The 17665-nt window shown below is 36.1% G+C and overlaps 1 long non-coding RNA gene across 1 annotated transcript in view; it reads left to right on the top strand.

Moving 5' to 3' along the window:
- The window catches only part of LOC106730779, a 111166-nt gene that overhangs the window by 72264 nt on the left and 21237 nt on the right, over positions 1–17665 (top strand). The window contains exon 3 of the long non-coding RNA XR_004326606.1: positions 1233–1321. This is a non-coding gene — a long non-coding RNA (uncharacterized LOC106730779). The remainder of the gene's footprint in view (positions 1–1232; positions 1322–17665) is intronic.

Below are 17665 nucleotides of genomic sequence, written 5' to 3'. Positions count from 1 at the left end.
TTCTCATATACTTTTAACACAGCTGTTGGCATTGGTTTGTACAAAAATGTGTTTGAGAGTCTAAGAAAGCAGGTATGCATTTTCCTGATTTACCTCCATACTGGAGTGCAAAAGAAAGACGTCAGGCATGAAATCATGAATCCTATAGGTGCTGCCAAGGTGGACAGATTCAGGAATTAGTTACTTTCAAGTAGATCTTAATTAACACATTTGTAACAGTAACTATTTTTTCAGGTTCTATTCTGCCCCAGTTCTGTACACTAAGAAAAATCACTATTTTATTAAGCTTGTTTTGAGAGCCTTAGGGGCAATCCCTAGTGCTGTATCTGAAAGATCATCTTCAAAATTTTATAAATAAGTGGTTTAAATGAATCATCAAAGATTGTTTCAATGTTTCCCTGTCAGAGGCGAACTTGGGTAATCATTTAAGATGTTAAGTAAAAGAAAGATCCAATGTATATAACAAGGTGTAGAGTAGAAATCACAAAAATATAGGTTTCCAGGACAGAATAAGCCTTGATGGGTGCCCCACCTGAGAATGTTTAGAATATGATACAGCTCTGAAGTCTGTCAAAAAAGACTCCCATTTTTTTTTTTTTTTGTAGTAACACCTTTGTGCCTGTCAGAGTCCATGTGCTAGGACTAATTGAACCAGGGTGGCATGGAGGGGCTGGAATATTGGCTAAATGAAAAGCTTCCTAGGTCTAGAACATGATCAGGAGTGGATAATGACCTCCAAGTTCTGGCAAATCAGAAGTGATTAGTACAGGTGGAGCAAAGCCTACATCTAAGAAAACCTAGATAAGCCAGTCAGTCCCAGATAAATAGAGGTACAAGTGTGGAACCAAGAGTAAAGAAATGCTAAAGAGTTGAGCTGGACAATGGGCCTGTCTGTGGGAAGGATTCTGAGAGCAGAGACCCGGTAGCCAGAAGTGGGTTGACAGTTGGGATGGATAGACAAAGACCATATCAGGATCAGTTCCTCATCTATAAGGGTGATAATAATAAAACCACCCTCAAGATGTTGTTGAAGAATTAAATGAGGTAATGCCTGCAAGAAAACAAAACAAAACAAACAAACAAACCCTCACCAGGTAATCAAAAATGGATCCAGAACAAGAAAGAGCATAAAAGAAGCAAGCAAAGTTGATGCCCGGGATGGATGCCTGGGATTCTTTGAACGGCTTTTAATTTGTCAAAGTTTTCTAATCAGTGCTTCTTCTCACTTCCAGGATCTCAGAGGCTTCTGGGACTAGAGTCTTGTCATGCCTTCCACCTAACACCAACTCTATAGAAATATGATTTCATTACCACAACTAAGGTAAGGTTCTACGTAACAAAGCTATTTCTGCCATCCAAAATAATGCATATCGATGACAATTTGTTTTCATCTGCTTAGCATTAACTCCCAGTAGGGGAATAATCTTGTAGGCAAATACATTATCTCATACCTCATCATAGACTCTCAAAACCAAAGGGACCATAAAAGACAAAATAGTCCAACGAGATACTTGAACTAGCTGCAGCATCCCTGTATGTGTTGTCTATTGCTCCCCAATATTAATAGGCTTAAAACACAGTTATTATCTCAGACAGTTTCAGAGTATCAGGAATCCTGGAGTGGCTTATCTGTGTGGTTGTGTTACCTGAAAACCAGGTTCACCTCTTGGTGGGTGTTGAGCCAAAAGACACAACCAAGCCAAAGATCTGGAGAAGGAAGGATTTATTACTTGCAACAAGTAAGGAGACCACCGGGAATCTTTCCCAAAGCAGTGTCTCCCTGAACAGCAAAATTGGGGAAGTTTTAGGCTAAAGGTATACACATATTCGTTATAAGGAACCCCCTACCTTATCTTCTTACAATGACACCACCCAACATTTCCATTTCCATTATATTATACAAATTTTAGTATGTATTCTTGTCATATTATAATACTTCTGAAATCATGATGCCTCTCTTATGGTTAATTTGTTTGAAAAAGGTAGTGTCATTTTTCCTGAAAAACCATTATGAAATCAATGGTGCTTCTTACAGTCACTGACATTTCAGAGTTGAGGAAATCAACCTGCCAGTATTAACTTGCTGTCAAAGTTTTGTATCATCAGAAAATTTGAGAGGTATACATGTAAGTCATTTGCAGCTGTTAAACAAGTAAAGGAAAACACAGAACAATCTAACAGGGATACATAGGAGATTCTGAATTTGGGTCTGAAAATCAGCTGCACAGTTTCAAGAGGAGAGATATGTGGCTCAACAGCAACAGATCTAGGAGTTTTAGTTAACTGAAAACTTGGTAAGAATCAATCATGAGATACAATTAGGCAAAAAGCAATCTATGTAAATAGAGTTTCAAGCTCAAGTTAGGATCCTGTCTTCTCCATTTCCTTCTGCCCTCCAGCAAAGTACGAGGCTGCTTCTGCCCATACACTTGAAAAGTGAAGCCATGCCTACAAGCAAGGGACCAAAATGAAAAACAGATTATCACAGAAAAAAGTAGTCAAAGAAATTTGAGTTTCTTGTCACTCCAGTGACTGAAGGAGTAGCATGTCTTCAAATAGTTGACTGTCTTGTGGAAGAACATTTTGGGATTGAGTTAGAACCGATGTGTGGAAGTTATTGGAGATATTAACTCAGTACAAGTTAAACCATACTGCTCTTCAAAAATGGATTTGTTGCCAAAAGATTGGCCTCCGTCCCTGACAAGCCAAATTGAAACTCAGAGACGGGGTCTTGGAACTTAAAAAAAGAAAGAAAGCTTTATTACTTTGCTAGGCAAAGGAGACTCACAGCAGGCTGGTGCCTTCAAAACTATGAACCCACCTTTGGGATGGGGTAGGGTGATTATATAGCCATTGCTCAAACGATAAAACATAGATAACAATCAACAGAATCATTTTCTCGTCATAAGACTTAGAGTGGCGTCATGATGCCTCCAGGCAACCAATTCTATAGAGAATATTGTTTGTCACTTTTTCTGTCTTTTTTTCCCGACTGGAATAAAGCAGAAACAGTAAAATTAATAGCTTTATTGTGAGTAGCAACTGGAGCTGTGAGTAGCAACTGGTCAGTCAGGTCAGTTACCGTTTTAAGGGCAAGCGTAAGAATAAGCAATCTGTTAGCCTAAATGTGGCCATTTTATTAATCCTCCTTCAGATGGAGCTGCCTCTCAATCTAGCTACCCATCCCTGGAGGTGCTTTTGATAAAATCAGATGACATCTTACAGGGAATTGTGGTAGCCAGACTCCAAGATGGCCCCCCTGATCCATAGCTCCTGGGATTCATGCCTCTGTGTCATCCCCTCCTTGATTGTGGGCTGGACTTAATGACTTACAATGAATAGATAGGGCAGTATGACTTAGAGACAAGGTCCTAAAAAAGCAATACAGCATTATTAGTTTTTTCTTGTACCACTTGCTCTGGGGGAAGCCAGCTGTAATGTATTAAACAGCTGAATGGAGAAGCCCACATGGTGAAGGGCAGAAAGTTTCTTACCAATAGCCATGTGAGTTTGAAGTGAATCATCTAGACTCAGTCCAGACTTAAGTTGACTGCATTCCTAGCCGACAGTTTACCTGCAATGTCATGGGAGATCGGAGATGGAACTGTAAGCAAATAGGATAGGGAGTACCCGGAGAAAGAGAACCAGGCATGGCTTTCTTGACATAAGAGAAGCCATTTTTGGCCTGGGCTGTTTAGTAATCTAAGCCTGGCCACAATGCCTGTCCTTGAACAGGTCTCAGTAATTAATGATCTAAAAGGAACAAAAGAATGCCTGTTAACAGGCAAGAGAAGTAACAATAGCAAAGATAATTTATCAGTTGTTATCAGACTCCCAGTTCTGTTTCAGTGATAAAGATTAGCCTGAAGCACTCGATCACCAGATCAACTAGAACCTAAGGGATGATGATGTTGACCTTTTCTCACCCTCCTGATTTAAATTAACCAAAGTTTGGGCCCTGTCAACCTTTGCCCCAATTCTGTGACCTCACCCAAGCCCCTTCATGAATATGCATGTACCCTTAGCTTAAAACTTCCCCAATTTTGCTGTTTGGGGAGACATTGCTTTAAGAAAGATTCCCGGTGTTCTCCTTGCTTGCTGCAAATAATAAATTCTTCCCTCTCTGGATCTTTTGGCTTGACACCCGCCAAGAGGCAAACCCAGTTTTTCAGGTAACATCAGCAGCATTCAAAAAGGTTTCACCAGGCTAGGAAAATTAGACATACCTGAATCAGGGCCAAGAACATAACCCCACTAAAAGTAATTCTGTTTATTTAATCATTCCTACTTTTATTTAAAAGTTCATAGAACATCTGCTATGTGTTAGAGGTAGTATAAGGCAAAAATGAGTAAGACATGGACTCTGCCCTCTGGAGCTCAGAGTTTACTTTTTTTTTTAATTCAAATATTAGCGTTTCAACTTCTTTTTGAACACAATATTATTGCTTCTCAAGCATCCTCGGTGTAGTTTAAGCTCTGAGTCAAGACTTTTCCTTATATTTGGGTAGATCCTGCCTGACAAATATGATGGCTTTGAGAATTTGAGCTTAACAAATTCATTGTTTGGGTACTTTTTCTCTGTAGTTTCTAAATAAATCATAATGAAGGGGTCAACTGTATACATGGATGGATGCATAGATAGATAGATACCAGGAGTTGCAGCAGAGAAATTAATTCTGCGTTTTCCTGAAAAGACAAACTCATTATCAGACTTCTGTATTAGAAAGCCAAGAAAAGTTCATAGTAAGGAAAGAGACGGAGTTGTGTATCATACTGTGAAATAATAAGAAGTATACATACATATTGATTTCTGCTCTCTGTTCCTGACACATGGCTCCTAAAATTTTTATAAATAGGGGTGCTGGGAGAATCTTTTTTTCTAATGTTTAGTCTTTGACTCCAGTTCCTGGCACAGAGCTTCTAAAACTCGTAATTTCCTAAGTGACAAGAGCATTAGGAGCATCTTTTGTTCTGGTATTTGGTCTTTGACCCTGGTTCCTGACACAGGGCTCCTAAGTCCTTGGACTTTCCAGGTTGGTAGGAGTGTCTTTAGGCAGTACCTCTGGGTGGGCTCCTGGTTGGGGACTGGTCACCAGAAAGACAAAACTATGGCTGGAAACTTGAAATTTTCTGCCCAACTCCTATTCTCAGAGAGGGGTCAGGGACTGGAAATGGAAAGTTATTAATTGATTATGCTTGTGTGATGAAGCCTTCAAAAAAACACCAATAATATGGGGTTCAGAGAGCTTCCAGGTTGAACATATCCAAGTACTGGGAGAGTGACGCACCCCAACTCCACAGAGACAGAAGCTCCTGTACTCAGGACCCTCCCAGAACTCTCCCTATGTATCTCTTCATCTGGCTGTTCATCTGTATTCTTTATCATATCCCTTATTATATAATAAGCCAATGGACATAAGTAAGTGTTTCACTGAGTTCTGTGAGTCATTCCAGTAAATTATCATACCCAAGAAGGAGGTCATGGGAACCCTGATTTATAGCCAGTTGTCAGAAGCACAGGTGACAACCTAGGACTTGTGATTGGCATCTGAAGTGTTGGAGGAAGGCAGTCTTGTGGGGCTGAGCCCTTATGTTGTGAGATCTGACGCTAATACAAGTTGGTTGTCTCAGAACTGAATTATGATGATGTCACAGAGAATAGCTTTGTAGGGGAAAAACACCCATGCATTTGGTGATCAGAAGTGTCAGAAGTGAAATGTTCTCTCTGAGTAGTAAATGAGAAACACAAAGGAGGAGGAGTGAGTTTTTCCTACTCACATGCACAGACTATCATCATTCACTTTATTTCTTAGGTTGTGAGCAGAGGCCTGAGAGGTAACATTCTTAAATTTCCTAACGTTAGAAGTGAAGTGAGAAGAGAAGTGGTGACCAGTAGGAGATAGCATGGGTTCATCACTCAGGTTGCCATAAATGTGTTAGTAATCCTCTATCTGTATATGTACTAATCATGTGTCATAGTTTGCAGTAACAGCTCTCCATAAATTATATTTTCAGGTTGAAAAACAAAATTTGAAGAAATGGGATTTGTGTTAATAATTTGGAGAAGTAGTAATTCTTTTCCAAAAATGATTTGGTGCTTTAAATTTGAATATGGTTTAGAAAAAAATTTTATTTCTGTGTATAACTGCATTCTCTTGTTGACTTGATTAATTAGATCTGTTCTGTTTACATAGTAACATAAATATTTTAGAGTAAAACCCAATTTAATAAATGAACAAACTTATTAAGATGTAATTACTTTTCTAAGTTGTATGTTTTAAAAGTCATAATTAGAATGTGGATTACAAACCATTCTACATGGAGCCCTCAGGGAGGTTTGGCTTGTCTTTCTGTAACTTTATTTGGTTTAAAGCTAAACATGCATCAATATAGAATGCAAGGTTTACAACTGGAGTCATTTCATATTGATCAAGCAAAGTTTTATTAAAAACAAATTATTCTTTAAGATGGGGAAATGGAGAAGAAGAGCATCCCAAGTGGAAGGAATTTCCGATTAGGCTTCATGTTTCCCCACATGTAAACAATTATATGTATTATAAAGTATGGATGTAAATATGGAGAGTAATGGATATAAGTAGAAACAGTACAAAAATGTGCATGGAAGTAAATGTGCATGGAAGTCAGCTTTAGGGTTGTGATTATCTCTGGAGGGATAGGAAAGGGGAAGGGAGAGTTTAGGGCTTTAGTTGTATCTGTAATATTTTGCTTCTAAGAAGAGTAAGAAAGGGTGTGGGTTTCTCTTGATATCTTCTGTGTGTTTGTAGTATTTCATTAATTGAAAATCTGGGGGGAAAAAAGCAGCTTAATTTTCTGATTGCTTTTCTAAAGGATCAAACTGTTTACCTCCTGTTGATTTGAAAATGTGGTTAAATAAGGCTTAAAGGGTACCTAGGGAGTTTATTTTTACAATTTTAAAATATACTAATAATAACAACAGCTACAGTTTATTGAGCACATACAGTGTGCCAGGCACTATGGGAGGTGCCTTAAATAAGCTCTCTACTGCTCTGAGAGTAACTGTGTGAAGAAGGTATTTCCTTCACTCCCATTTAACAGATGGCAAGGTGAGCTGTACTCCAATTACATCCAAATCCATTAATGGTGAGAAAATATGCTAAGTGAAAATTCAGACTTCCAAATGTCAAGTTTAATGTCCCAAAGATCATTTCTCCTGTAATAGTTTTCTTTTTCTCAAGAGTTATCTCTACATTGTAATATGTTTACTTGATAAAAAATTTAAAAATATGGATAGGGAAAAAGAAGATAAAAATTTCCTGTAATTTCACTGTCACCAACAGAAAATTGCTCCTAGATTTTGATAGGTGCCCTTTCATGTGTTTTCCATGCATAAATTTGTATGAATTTTCAAATGCTTTGAGAAGGAACTGTGTCAGAAATTTTTCTATCAGTACTGCTTAATAGCATATAATATAGAATAAATTTTAAAACTGGCTTTTATTCCAAACGTGTGTATATTTCTTAAAAGCAGAGTTAAACTAAAAAAAGGCATTAAAAATTTAGAAAGAAATTAGATAGGCTACTTTTAAAAAAATCCTGGCATTTTTTTTATAACAATGTATCTAATGCAAAGACCAACTGAACAGTTACTACATTTTATTTGCCAGCAAATTGTAGAATCAGTAATGAGTATATTACCTTTTGAATAGTTTTTTTAAGGACAGGTGAATCTTCATTTTAAGAAAAAAGGAAAATGGTGCTATATAAAATATGAGAACCAATATTTCTAAATTCAAAATTTCTATCATGCAGTTGTAAGCCAAAATAAAAAAAAGAAAAAGCAAAAGTTAAATTGAAAAAAGGTACAACTTGTATATCATTTCCAAAAATCTATGTAGGTATTTTGTATTTTCCCAAGTGTATCTTTGCTTAATTCAAGAAATGTGACATAAAGATTATCATGATATTGCTCTGCTCTTCATTCCTGGAGAATATCCCCATGAGAAATGAAACATTCATTAACAAATATTTATTTCTTAAGTACCCCCCTATTCAAGGTATTAATCCTTCATCAATTACATAAATCCAAAGTAACAGTGCAATTTTAGACCACCTGGATATTATTTCTATATATGTGTCATGGACAGGAAGCATTGATTTCTACTTTTTTCCCCAATTTTTTTATCATGGTAAATTGATAAAACATAAAATTTACTATCTTGACTATTGTTAAGTGTATAGTACAGAGGCAGTAAATACAGTGATATTGTTATGCAGCCATCACCATCATCCATCTTCAGAACTCTTTCCATCTCACAGAAGTGCAACTCTAAACCCCCTTAAACAATAACTCTCCATTCCCTCCTCCCCTCAGCCCCTGGTGACCACCATATTACTTTCCGACTATGAATTTGACTAGTCTAGGTATCTCATGTAAGTAGAATCATATAGTATTTGTCTTTTTGTGACTGGCATATTTCACTTAGGAAAATGTCCTCAAGGTTCATCCACGTTATAGCATATGTCAGACTTTCCTTCCTTTTTAAGACTGAATGATATACCATTGTATGTATATAGCATATTTTGCTTATCCATTCATCAGTTGATGGACACTTGGGTTGCTTTAATGTATTAGCTATTATGAATAATGCTGCTATTAACATGGGTATACAGATACTTCTTCAAGAACATCTTTCATTTACTTTGGTTTTATATTCAGAAATAGAATTGCTAGATCATGTGGTAATTCTATTTTTAAATTTTTGAATAATTTCCATACCATTTCCTATAGCAGCTATACCATTTTGTATTCCCATCAACAGTGCACAAGTGTTCCAGTTTCTCCATATCTTCGCCAACACTTGTTATCATTATTTTTTTTATCATAGCCATTCTAATAGATGTGAGGTGGTGTCCCTCTGTAGTTTTTGATTTATATTTCCCTAACAATTAGTAATTTTGAGCATCTTTCCATGTGCTTATTGGCTATTTGTGTATCTTCTTTAGAGAAATGTCTACTCAAGTCCTTTGCCCATTTTTTTGTTTTTGTTTTTGTTGGTGGTAACTTTTAGCAATTTTCTATATATTCTGGATGTTAATCCTTTATCAGATATGATTTACAAATATTTTCTTCCATTCTTTGGGTTGACTTTTTACTGTCTTGATAGTATCCTTTCATGTACATTGTAAATTTTTATGAAGTTGAATTTGTGTAATTTTTTCTTTGTTGCCTGCGCCTTTAGTGTCATATCCAAGAAACCATTGTCATTCAAGTCAAATGTCAGAATATTTTGTCCTATGTTTTCTTCTAAGTATTTTATAGTTTTTGGTCTTATATTTAGCTCATGGATCCATTTTGAGTTAATTTTTGTACACGGTGCTAGGTAAGGGTCCAGCTTCATTCTTCTGCATCTGTATATCCAGTTGTTCCATCCATTATTGAGAATGGGATACTGAACTCCAACTATTATGTAGAACTATCTATTTCTCCCTTCAATTCCATCCAATTTTGCTTCATATATTTTGTTGGTCTGTTATTAGGTGCATGGATGTTTACAATTGTTACATCTTCTTGTTGTATTGAACTTTCTATTAATATACAGTGTCCTTCTTAATCTCTTATAACCACTTTTTGGTTTAAAGTCTGTTTTGTCTGATGTTAGTATAGCCATTATACTATTGAGTGGATTTTCTTTTCCATCCTTTTACTTTCAACCTATTTATGTCTTTGGACCTAAAGTGAGTCTTATAGACAGCATATGGTTGAATCATGTGTTTTCATCCATTTTGCCAATCTTTTTTTTAACAATCTGTCTTTTGATTGGAAAATTTAATTCTTTTACATTTAAAGTAACTACTGATGGGGAGGCACTTACTTCAGTCATTTTCCTATTTGTTATCGATACACCTTACAGCCTTTCTGACTCATTTATTCTATTACTGTCTTCTTTTGTGTTTAGTTTGATTTTTTGTAATGAAACATTTAATTTTTTTATCATTTCTTAAAAAAATTCTTTAGATATTTGCTGGGGATTACATTTAACATCTTATAGCTTTAGTTATAGCATTTTAATTTGAATTTATACCAGCTTACCTTCAATAACATACAAAACCTCTGCTCCTTTAGCAGCTTCTTCCCTACCTTATTCAGTTGTTGATATCACAGAATTACATCTTTATGCATTATGTGTCTCAAAACATAAGTTAATAATATTTTAATGTATCAGTCTCTTACATTGTGTAGAAAACAAAAAGTGGAGTTTCACAATAATACCAGCTTTTATAATTGCTCATGTATTTACCTTTACTGAGATCTTTATTTCTTCGTATAACTTCAAGTCATTGTCTAGTGTCTTTTTTTTTTTTTAACATTTTTTATTGATTTATAATCATTTTACACGTCTAGTGTCTTTTTGTTTCAACCTGCAGGACTTCTTTTAAGTATTTCTTGCAGTTTAAGTCTACTGGTCACAGATTCCCCTGGTGCTTGGGAATGTCTGAATTTTCCCCTCACTTTTGAAGGACTATTTTGCCAAATATAAGATTCTTGGTTGATAGTTTTTTCTTTTAGCACTTTGAATATATCAGCCCACTGCCTTCTGGCCTCCAAAATTTATGTTGAATAAACAATAAGTTTCTACTGTGTAGTACAAGGAGCTATAGTCAATATCTTGTATTAACCTATAATGAAAAAGAACATGAAAGTGAATATATGTATGTATATGTATGACTGAACTATTATGCTGTACACCAGAAATTGATACAACATTATAAACTGACTATACCTCAATAAAAAAAAAAGAATAAATAAAAAAATACCAAAATAAAGCAAAACAAAACAAAAAACCAAAATTTATGTTGAGAAATTTGCTAGTAACCTTATTGAGGATCCTTTGCATGAGGACTTGCTTACTCACTGCTTTCAAAATTCCCTCTTTGTCTTTGGGCAGTTTGATCACAATGTATCCTGGTGTTTGCCTCTCTCTCTGTTTTTTAAGATGCCGGGTAAGGATGTTTATTTCTTGTCAACTGCTAATAGAGAGTTAACCAGTATAGGCTTTAAGCAATTGTCATATAGTAAATGCCAATCTGTAGACATAAATTTTATCACATATTGATCTTCCCCCTTCTTTCTATTTTTATTTATTTATTTTTTGTTGGGCTATTTATTCTTTACATTTTATTTTTTATTTTATATATATGTAAAATTTTGAAAGTATAGTTGATGTGCAATATTCTGTAAGTTATAGGTGTACAGTATAGTGATTCACAATTTTTAAAGGTTATTTATACTTATAAAATATCGGCTATATTTCCTGTGTTGTACAATATCTTTGTAGTTTATTTTATACATAATGGTTTGTACCTCTTTTTCCCATACCTTTATATTGCCCCTCCCCTCTTTCCTCTCCCCACTGGTAACCTCTAATTTGTTCTCTATATCTGTAAGTCTGTTAATTTTTTTGCTATATTTATCAGTTTGTTGTATTCTTTAGATTCTACATTTAAGTGATATACAGTTATTTGTCTTTCTCATTCTGACTTATTTAGCGTAATACCCTTCAAATCCATCCATGTTGTTGCAGATGGCAAAATTTCCTTCTTTTTCATGGCTGAGTAGTATTCCATTATACAGTATATACCACATTGTCCTTATCCATTCATCTGTTGATGGACATTTAGGTTGCGTCCATATCTTGGCAATTGTAAGTAATGCTGCTATGAACATTGGGGTGTGTGTATCTTTTTGAATTCATGTTTTCATTTTGGGGGGATATATACCCAGGAGTGGAATTGCTGGATCATGTGGTAATTCTGTTTTTAGTTTTGAGAAACCTCCATATTGTTTTCCACAGTGGCTACAGCAATTTACATTCCCACCAACACTGTAAGAAAGTATTCTTTTCACCATATCCTTGTCAACATTTGTTATTTGTGTTCTTTTTCATGATAGCCATTCTGACAGGTGTGAGGTGATATCTCATTGTGGTTTTGATTTGCATTTCTATGATAATTACCAGTGTTGAGCACCTTTTCATGTACCTGTTAGCCATCTGTATATCTTCTTTGGAAAAATGTCCATTTAGGTCTTCTGCCCATTTTTTAATTGGGTTGTGTGTTTTTTGATGTTGAATTATATGAGCTGTTTATATATGTTGAATATTAACCCCTTGTTGGTCATACCATTTGCAAATATTTTCTCTCATTCAGTAGATTGTCTTTTCATTTTGCCAATGGTTTCCTTTGCTGTGCAAAAGCTTTTAAGTTTACTTAGATCCCTCTTACTTACTTTTGCTTTTATTTCCTTTGCTGTAGGAGACATATCCAAAAAATATGTTGCTATGATCTATATCAAAGAGTATTCTGCGCATGTTTTCCTTTAGGAGTTTTGGTTTCTGGTATTACATTTAGGTTTTTAATCCATTTTGAGTTTATTCTTGTATGTGGTGTTAGAGAATGTTCTAATTTCATTCTTTTATATTTAGCTGTTCAGTTTTCCCAGGACCACTAATTGATTGTCTTTTCTCCATTGTATATTTTTGCCTCCTTTGTGATAGATTAATTGACCATTGGTTTGTGGGTTTATTTCTTGGCTCTCTATTCTGTTGCATTGACCTTTGTGTCTATTTTTGTACAGTAGCATACTGTTTTGATTACTGTAACTTTGTAGTATAGTCTGAAGTTAGAGAGCATGATTCCTCCAGCTCTGTTCTTCTTTCTCAAGATTGTGTTACCTATTTGGGGGCTTTTGTGTTTCCAGAAAAAATTTCAAATTATTTGTTCTAGTGCTGTGAAAAATGCCCTTGGTGTTTTGATAGGGATTGCATTGAATCTGTAGATTGCCTAGGATAGTATGATCATTTTAACAATATTCCAATCTAAGAGCACGGTGTATCTTTCCATCTGTGTTTATCTCTTGGAGTTCATCTTGGAGTTCATTGAGCTCCTTGGATGTTTATATTCATGTATTTCATGAAATTTGGGAAGTTTCTGCCATTATTTTTTAAACTATTCTCTCTGCCTTTTTCTCTCTCTCATCTTTTTAGGACTCCCATGAGTTGTATGTCAGTCTACTTGGTGGCATCCCACAGTTCCTTTAGGCACTGTTCATGTCTATCTTTTTTCTTTCTGTTTCTCAGATTTAATAATTTCCATTGTCCTATCTTCAAGTTTGCTGATTCTTTCTTCTGCCTGCTCAAACTTGCTTTCTAGTAATCTTTCTAGTGAAGTTTTCATTTCAATTATTGCACTTACCTGCTTCATAATTTCTTTCTGGTTTCTCTGAAGATTTCAATCACTTCACTAATATTTCCATTATATTCATACATAGTTTTCCTTTTTCTGTTTTTTTTATTGAGGTATACTTGACATATAACAAACATTATATTAGTTTCAGGTGATAACATAACAATTTAATGTTTGTATATGCTGAGAAATGATCATCACAGAAGTCTAGTCACTCTTTCACCACACCAAGTTACAAAAACCTTTTTTCCTGTGATGAGAGTTTTTAAGATTTACTTTCATGGCAACTTTGAAAAATGCACTACAATATTATTGACTATAGTCACCATGTTGTTCACTACATCCTCATGACTTATTTATTTTATATATTGTTTTCTTGACTCTCTCCACATATTTCTTTAGTTCTTTGAGCAGCTTTAAGACAGATGTTTTAAAGTCTTTGCCTAGATGATTCACCATAAGGTCTTTTTCAGGACAGTTTCTGTTGTTTATTTCCTTTGAATGGGCCATGTTTTTCTGTTTCTTTGTATGCCTTGGGGTTTTTTGTTGTTGTTGTTGTTGTTGTTAAAAACTGTATGTTGAATTAATACTCTAATAACTGGAATCTAATAATGTGATAATTTTTGAAATCACATTCTCTTTCTTCCCCAAGGTTAGTGTTTTTAGTTCTAGTTATTGTTCCTTTTTTTGATTATTGTAGGCTTTCTCTGTACCAAGGATTATCCTGAAGTGTAAACTTAAGGTCTTCTCATGTCTTTTCTGAGCCTGGTCCTTCCCCAGGGCATGCATGGTGACTTTCTGATTTTTCCTGTATATGTGGTTGCTTTTGAATGTCCTTGTCTTCAGTGTCTGGCTCCCAAAAGCTTAAGATAAAAAATGAGGGGGAAAAAGGCTCTGTCCTTTTGAGTCCCCTGACAATCACTCCCACCTGAGGGGAAGGCCTTGCAACAAAGGGTGGGGAGTATACAACAGCAATGGCCATAGCCTCTTTACCTGAACCTGTGTGATCAGTGATCAGAGCATAGATCCCCGATACCTGAAGAACAGTCCTTTTTGTCCACTGTAAGCAGTATGCAAGCTACTTCGTGAACACAGGCACAGCTGCCTGCAATGAGGCTGAGGTGTGTGGGGAATGCATAGCTGCTACTGGGCTAAGAACTAAAATTGACTGAAATTAATCACAATTTTGCTGTCTAGTTTTCCTCTGGAAGTTGTGAGGCTTCAGTACACTCCGGAGTTCCAAAATTACAGCAGACAGATTCTTCCAGTGCAATTATTGTCTAAGTGAGGAGATAGATTTCTGGTTCTTCCTGCTGTGTGATCTTCCCAGAATCCTCTCTCTTACTGTTTTTTGTTTGTTTTTACACTATTGAGTGCTTACTATAATATCAGGCACTGTTCTAAACATCCAGTAATTTATTTTAATTTTTTTCTCATTTAAATAGACACACACTTTTACGCCTAATTTTGTTCTTGTAACTTTGCATTCTTCTTCGTAAAGAGGGTCTCCACCATTTTATAGAATTCAGGATGCACAAAGTTTGAATCTGCCCCTGCTGTGGCATCAAGAAAGTGACATGCTTTAATTTAAAATGATCTCTAAATTTTCTGATCTTCAGTGTGGCCCCTGACTTTCGGTTTTGCTTTTTGAATACATTATAATCCTCATCCAACTCTCTGCCAATGGGAACGTGTCACAAGAAGATCTGAAAGAGGAGCTCACTGAAACACAAGTCACCTTCTCCCTGCTGATGAGAGTAAATTTCATGGACTGCCAGAATTAGTAAGTAAAAATGTAGGATTCCCAGTTAAATTTGAATTTCAAATAAGTGTTACTTGGGACATACTTACACTGAAAGTTTTTGTCGTTTATCTGAAATTCAAATGTAAGTGGCACTTTGTATTTTACCTGGCAACTCTATGAATTTCTCAAAAATGGTCCCTCCAGCACAAGAATTAAGTTTTGTTCATCTTCTGTAGAACTAGAACAGTTCGTAGATCAATGATAGTGGTGTTCAATACTAACATCCGTGGCTTTTCTTAATTTTTCTGGGAAATAAAATCTCATGCAATTTATGGATCCTCTTCCCAGAAAAATGTACGAAAACAAAATACTATGCACACAGTTTCAGAGCCCTCTCTGCAGCTCAGACTCCTTATGTGGAGCTCTTTGCTTCTATAATGTTTTATGACTTACAAAGTACTTTTATCTTCACCACAGTCTTAGAATAAAACTAGCCCATTTTGTTGATGATGAAACTGAAGCGTGGGTTCAGAAACATTGCATTCCTGGTAATTATGGTTAGAACTCAAGTTTAGTTCTTCCCATTTCAATTCATGGGCTCTTTGCACCACACTAGCCTGCCTCATAAGTCTTCCTTCTTAAAATGTTCTGATTTCTACCAGTATTTTCATAAGAAAGTCAAAGTGGAAGACTGAAAAGGGCATTTGGATGAGGAGTCCTGGGTATTAACTTCCTTCACTAAAAAGATATATGACTTTGGCCAAGACACTTCACCTTTCTAGGCCTTAGCTTCTCCATCTGTACAATAAGGGAGCCGGACAACATCATCTAAGAAGCACTGATATTCTGTGATTCTAAAGGGACCGTCCATTGTCCTAACTTCCTAGTAGGCCAAAATAAAACCTACTTTTGTGACCTTCTAAGCTGCGGATTACAGAGGTACTTACAGGAATTTGAGGGTGAAGGCTTAGGAGTTAGAGAGAGTTGAAGTTGCTCTACTTAGGGGTTCCAGGATGTATAAAGAGTTCTGTGTCCACCCGGTCAGGGTATGAAGGGAATCTCAGGGCACAAAGGAATGGGATGAAACCCCATGTGCAGACTCTGGATTTGCAGTAGGAGAAAAGTATTGCTATAGTGAAACTCCAGGCTTTACTTTTACCATCACTCTTTGGTTAAGATTGAGGGAGACAGAGCCTGGTGCTGGGACACCCCACTCAGACCATCAGCCCTGTTCAACTGTCCTTGGCTACTTTCCATGGAACAAAAGGCTAAGAGCCACTAAAACTTGGAGGATTTAAAGGGAAGCTCTTTTTTTGAAACTCAAGGGAGGAGGATCCTGGATTTTAATCCCTAGCACCTAAAAGGATGACTAATTAAAATCCTGTGCCAATGGCTGTATTTTTTTCCCCTTACATCAGTCCAACATGCCCAAGCCTAATGACATTTGATACCTTATGGGAATCCTGACTTACAGCCTTAAGTCAAAATAGTGTGTCAAGAAATATCTTGGCATTTATCTTAGTGGGTTTGCTAATTTGGGAAAGTATCTAAGAAGTGCTTATAAACTAAATGATTATGACTTACCTTCATGATGGTAAAATGGTCAGCTTCAGGAGATGCCATTCCAAAGAGAGAAAAGACCATATCTTAGAAATTGGAGACCTTGAACTGGTGAATCTAGGGGAAGAAGAAGCATTCCTTGTTCTCTACTTCCTCCTCCCAGATAAATTTCATCCCTGGAGGTTGCCACAAGCCATCTCCTCTGTGATGCCTTTCCTATTTCATTCCTCTTCCAGGGAAAGATGGAGACACAAACATATCCCAGGCAAACTAATAATTTGGTGCCTCTTTAAAACAATATACTTAAAATATTTATTTGACATCTATTAGGTAGGGTTAGGGAGAAATCAGTATTTTTATTATTATATTAAAAAAAAAAAGAGATTCAACCACTTCCACTGGCTAAAGTAGAGTCAATGTTCTGGAAAAAAGAAGTCTCATTTTTCTGTAATTCTTACTCTCATTTCTGTTTTCTTTTGCAATTTACTGAATCAGACTACTTGGGAGACATACCAAAGAATTTAAAATTTAGGCTTTGTTCGACAGTTTAAAATTCATTCCAGAAAAAACAGCTTGGTGCTGTGCATGACTTGATTTCAGAATTTCAGTCGGCTTCATCTGCAGCTGCTCGTGGCAAAACTAATCAACAGACATAGGTCAGCTTTAGAGAGGAGATCTTTGGTTTTTCTTAAATTTCCACATGAGACCATTGTCTTGGGTGGAAGCAAAACCAAATTATCTTTCACCAGGAAGGTAACGACTTCTGTACAAAAACCCACTTTTGGGTTTTGTGGCATCCTATATGTACTGGTGCCTAGACAGGTACTTCAATCTCTCATTCCTTAGTACAGCTGTGTCCCTCAACTGAACAGAACTGTGTGCTCGCTTGGGCCTTCCACAGTCCTCTACCTTGCCTTGATTAGGGGTGATACTTACCACATGATATTGTAATTGCTTTTGTGTCTTTGTCCTCTACTAGATTATGAGCTTGCTTAGCTCAGAGACCATATTATCTTCATGATGCCTGGTGAGCTCTCAAGAAATGAATGAATAAATGCCATAGGCAGCTGGGAATGATCAACAGGTATTCAGACTGCATGTGGGACATCAATGAAGAATCTGAAGTCTCACTGGGCA

The sequence above is a fragment of the Camelus ferus genome, chromosome 16 (assembly GCF_009834535.1).
Source record: "Camelus ferus isolate YT-003-E chromosome 16, BCGSAC_Cfer_1.0, whole genome shotgun sequence".
Lineage (NCBI taxonomy): Eukaryota > Metazoa > Chordata > Mammalia > Artiodactyla > Camelidae > Camelus > Camelus ferus.
This window is presented reverse-complemented; position numbering and strand designations above follow the sequence as displayed.